General features: G+C 44.4%; 1 pseudogene; it reads right to left on the bottom strand.

Annotated features, from left to right (window-relative positions):
• Window positions 1-325: 325 nt before the first annotated feature.
• Window positions 326-443, bottom strand: LOC124709321 (annotated as a pseudogene).
• Window positions 444-5,715: the final 5,272 nt, after the last annotated feature.

Consider the following 5,715-nt stretch of genomic DNA (forward strand, 5'->3'; position numbering starts at 1 on the left):
ATCCCTTTGATTCTCATCCGCGGCACTCTTGCATCACAGCGGCACGTAGAAGATTTTCTATGCCCCATTTTGTTGCCGTTCATGGCAAGTGATCTTGAGCTCTAAAGCTAAACTAAACTCCGCTCGAACGGGCCATGAAGGTCCAACGGTACCGACCGGCCGCCGTGTCATGCTCAGTTCACAGGGGTCACTGGATGCGGGTATGGAGAGGCATGTGATCAGCACACCACTCTGCAGGTCCCATGTCAGTTTACGAGACCGGAGCCTCCGCTTCTCAATAAAATAGCTCCTCAGTTTGCCTCACAAGGGCTGAGTACACCTCGCTTGCCAATACCGCTCGGCGGACCGTATGGTCACCCATCCAAGTACTAGCCCAGCCCGACAGTGCTTAACTTCGGTGATCTGACGGGAACCAGTGTTACCACTGCGGTAAGGCCGTTGGTACTCATCCTGGGCTCAGCATGATATAATGCCCGCTCGCAAAACGCCAGAGTTTCTACAGGTTGCCAAACCCCACGGTACCCAGCAAGGCCGTCGGTCTCTCCGCAATTTGGAGCATTATGGGCAGGGCCCTCTAACGACTTCGGGATTTTGACGATCTAACGCGCAAATTGGACAGAATTTTCACGATATCTGTCAGAAAGACATCCAACAACTCTCTCAATCAGCATCAAAGTGGATCATTGCTTACGTAAGAAGCAGAGGTGGACTAAGACGTTATTTACTTCCTCAATTTGTGAAGCACTTTCTGTTGAACACATCATCCAGTTTTTATGAAACTGCAATTATTTCTTTGTCTGTACATGTGTGTACATCACGTCTACAGATTTCCGTCCCATTCGAATAATTCCTTCGTAACATGCAAAATTTTTGTAAGGAAACATGCAATGGAACAATTTATTATAGGAAAAGAGCAACGTAAAATTTCTCTTATGAGCTGCAGTGGAGGAACTGACGTCGAAGAAGTCATCTTTGTCAAAAGACAGAAGTCTGCCGTGAGACTGGAAAGAGACATTCCAGCAGTACGTAAGTGGCACCGCACAGCTTATGGGGCGCCACTGGACACCACCACATTACGCTGTATTCTCCGAGACTACGGATGGAACTACTGGTATTTGAAGCATGTAACACCTCCTGCATTTATTAACCAGACGGGTGTTCGATTCTTTCCCAAATTTACTTTCTAAACGCTTAGCTGAGAACAAACACTGCCACCTACGTCACGTATGCCTTTCTCAGTTTTTGACAAAGTAGTCTTTTTCTCCTACAATTTCACACCCATTTCCGTAATAAAATATTTATTTATTTAGACAATGAGACAATTACGTAAATAGTTGCCACTGACTACTGTATGGCCTACGGCGTTGGCACAAAAGCCACAGGTTTTGGACGACCTTACCTATTGGATTGCTCAACACTATCAACTCCCCTTAGATGTCCATCGATTGATGAAGAGACGTTAACGACAATTCATTTAATTGCATTCAGTCGGCCCAGTATCACTTTTTCTCGATGGTTCTGTATAAAGAATTCATGGCAGATGAGATCGTTCGCTTCTTCAAAATCCTTGAATGATGGTACATCATGAGTACTGCTGTAATCCTGTTCCAGAGGACGGCTGTTCAAATTCACGTCTAGCCATCCAGATCTAGGTACCATCGTTTCCCTAAATCATTGCGTAATGGTGCGAGATTACCCTCATTGCCACAAGGCAACCACTTGCCGTAATATAGTGGCATGGAACTGCGTCACAGTTACAGCTTAGTCATCGCAGCCTTCTTTTCGGTTAGTAATTAGCAGCTTACTAAAACCAGGGAAATTTCTGCACGTAGCATATGTGGTGGCTACACCACAACAAACATGTATTGGTGTTTATAAATACTGGCCATCTGCCAAGACAGTACACTGAATTGGCAAGTCATTGAGTCAACATCTGCTGTAGTGTTGGCTTCTGCCATGAGGTTTCCATTGCTCGAAGGTCATCTTGACAGGACTGTCTTTCAGGGGGTCCAACCACAGCATTGACAGGCTGAGGCTCCCAATGAAGATTTTCTAGCCATTGAGCCACTGCCTGTCTGCCAGCGCCAGACGCTGCCAACCAGATGAACGTAGAGTGTTCATACCTTGATGCCTCTATTGCCACCCACCGGATCTACTGAGCCAGCACTGCTGGCAGCCAGAGTATGCAGACATCGGATGATGCCCATGCCAGTGCTGAGCTAGATGCATCAACAGCTGGCTGCATCACCACTATGCTTCGCGCAATGAAGTACGAGACCAAGATGGCAGCCGCACAGTGCCCGCCTAATGAGCGCAAAGGTGTCCAGTAAACACTATTGGGAAATAAATAAAGGCTACTACTTGTAATAAGTTGCTTTGGTCTATCCTGACCCACCATCCTCCGCCAGAGGACACCTGTTCCGTTATATATGGTGTCAGAAACTGGATCATCGGAGGTGCTAAAATCGTCGTCAACGCAGTCAAATCTAGCAGCATGTGTATTCTACAACTGGACGTGGGTTCCTTGTGTCTATTTTTCCTGGGTTTGTGTCCATCCTCTTCCCGATGTCCTACTGATATCTCTGGATTATTTATGGAATATATTTGGTTGCAGTGGCAAGGGACCATGAGGAAGACCAAAGAAACTCAGGGTAAACTGCTAGGTCATGTGGCTCCATGTACCAAGTCATATGACGTGGTATGTTGGACGTGCAGGGAAACTGGTCATTACACTATGCGATGTGAGGAGAGCAAATGGCTAAGACATGACAGACCGTGGTATCAGGGAAGTTTAGGCAAATGTAAATATTAGGCATGTACAGACGTGATTCAGTGTTGTCATATGAGCTACGAATTTAAGAGCACTCCAAGGATCTAAGCTGGTAGATATGTGGTTTCACATCCACAAAGTGCCAGAGTCGTGGTTGGAGATTCCTTTCCGTCTCCTTCCGCGCTGTTTCTGCTTCTATCTGTCATTCTATCATCTGGTGAGGTAGTAAACTGTGATACACCGCTGACGGAATACCGTACAGATCATTGTTGCAACAGCATTTATGGTTTGGGTTGTTGTCTTCTCATTAAGCAACGCTGATTCAAAATAGAATATCAAGGCCCTGAGATACGATGGATGAATCACTGGCTGTGACATCTTTGTGCCGCTCCTGGTTCCTCGAAGTTAAATGTGCATGAGAACAGAGAATCTGCGTAAAATAGAATCAGTGTAAGGGAAAACTAGTTAGATTTCAGGGAAATATGACTAGGAGAAAATATTAGTAATACGTTTTGAAATAAGGGACACAAATTTTAGCTGCTAGAAGACGTCAGTGCCATGGGACAGCTCATAGAGCACGATACTCTAAACTGGTCTCTCGGGGATTAGAGGATAAGTTTGAAGGTTTCACCGACAGATCTCCAAACGTTAAGCTCAGAAATGCGACCACCGTGATTTGATGACGCATTTCTTTCTTGTAAGTAATTTATATAAAGTTCTTCTTGGCAAATTTCTGACGTGGTAATGAGACGTAGTAGGCAGGATAGTGTGTAACATGGGAAATAGGATGACTATGTTGATGAAGACGACTGATGTGTTGATGACGTTAGATATAGATTTAAGGAGGATAATTCTCGGAAGAGACAGAGTGAGAAGTTTTCTGATGTTAAAAAAATCAAGCTGGAATATTGTTGTAGGACGCTTTTCGGAATCCCGAAACCTTATCCCCACTGGATGGTTTGATAGTGCTGCTGAATGGACAGGCCAATGTCATATACTGTGTGACATGGACTCCTTGTTGAGATAACCCAGAGAATGGTGCAGCAATCAGTGGATGAATTATATCAAAGTGTGTAAGGTGTGGACAGAAGTCAAAGATTAATAACAAGTATCTGCTGTCTTGGTAGTTGTTCACAGGACTAGTACTTATTTGAGATCCAGCCAGCCGGCCGCGGTGGCCGTGCGGTTCTAGCGCTGCAGTCCGGAACAGCGGGGCTGCTACGGTCGCAGGTTCGAATCCTGCCTCGGGCATGGATGTGTGTGATGTCCTTAGGTTAGTTAGGTTTAAGTAGTTCTAAGTTCTAGGGGACTGATGACCACAATGTTAAGTCGCATAGTGCTCAGAGCCATTTGAACCATTTTTTTGAGATCCAGCCAGTGACTGGAACTATATTGTTGTTATTGTTGCCTCCAGTGTGAAGGCTGATTTAATGAAGCTCTCCATCTACTCTATCCTGTGCTAACCTCTTCTTCTTCCAGTAACTACTGGAATCTACATCCTTCTGAATCTGCTTAATGTATCTATATTTAGGTTTCCTCTAAGATTTTAACTCCTTCCCCCATTTCCCACTAGTACTAATTGGTGATCCAGAAAGTGTCCTATCATCTGCTCCCTCCTTTTAGTCAAGTTGTGGCACGAATTTCTTGTCTCTCCAATTCTGTTCAGTATCTCGTCATTAGTTAAGTAATCTAACCAACTGGTTTTCAGCATTCTTCTATAGCACCACAATTCAACAATTTCTATCCTCTTCTTTTCTAAACTGTTTATCGTCCATGTTCCACTTCCATATGTGGCTACACTCTAGACAAATCCCTTCAGGAAAGAGTTCCTAACACTTAAATCTATACCTGATCTTAACAAATTTATTTTTTTTCAGAAATTCTTTTCTTGTCATCCACAGTCTGTGTTTTATAGCCTCACTACTTCGGCCATCATCAGTTATTCTGCTCCCCAAATAACAAAACTCATGTACTGCTTTTAGTTTCTCGTATCCTAATCTAATTTCAGCATTATCTGATTTAGTTCGACTTCATTACAGTATCGTAATTTTGCTTTTCTTGATGTTCACCTTATATCCTCCTTTACAGACACTGTTGATGCCATTAAACTGCTCTTCCAAATCCTTTGATATCTCTGACAAAATTACAATGTCGTCGGCAAACCTCAAAGTTTCTTTTTCTTCTCACTTAACTGTAATTCCTTCTCCAAATTTGTCTTCCGTTACCTTTCTGCTTGCTCAGTGTACAGATTGAATAACATCGGTGATAGGCTACAACCCTGTCTCACTCCCTTCTCAACACTGCTTCATGCTCCTCGACTCTAGCAACAGCCGCCTGGTTCCTGTACAAGTTGTAAAGAGCTTTTGCTGTCCGTATTTTAGCGCTGCTACCTTCAGAATTTAAAATTATTCCACTCAACACTGTCAAAACCTTTTTCTAAGAATAATAATGCTATAAACGTGGGGTTGCTTTTCCTGAAACCACAAAAACTATGGAAAGAATCTAACGTATCTGAGAATCTGTTTTAGGTAGCGTTCATGAGATCATGAATTTGGAGCGCCGAATTGATCCAACAGCAGATGACAGTAATGGCTCTATCCTAACGCAAGAGGGCTCGTTGCCACAAGGCAGTCACTTGCTGCAATGCACTGGGGCGGCATTCCACCACTGCGACTGCTTAGGTGCCGCAGGCTGCGTCTCTGTCGGTACCCAGCTGGTTATCCAAACGATCACTTAGGCACATAGCGTGCATGACGTTTGTTACAGTCACACCACAAGAAACCCTCTTTGGCGCGCGTAAATAAGCCAAAGAGTCGGCATTCACTGCAGTTCTGCGATGAGACTGTCACTGCTCGACCATCATCCTGACAGGACTGCCTGCCAGTGTCGCCCCAGTGACGACATTGATGGCCCAAGTATCGAACTGAGGTCCTCCTAGGCACTAA

This window comes from Schistocerca piceifrons, chromosome 7 (genome assembly GCF_021461385.2).
Source record: "Schistocerca piceifrons isolate TAMUIC-IGC-003096 chromosome 7, iqSchPice1.1, whole genome shotgun sequence".
NCBI lineage: Eukaryota > Metazoa > Arthropoda > Insecta > Orthoptera > Acrididae > Schistocerca > Schistocerca piceifrons.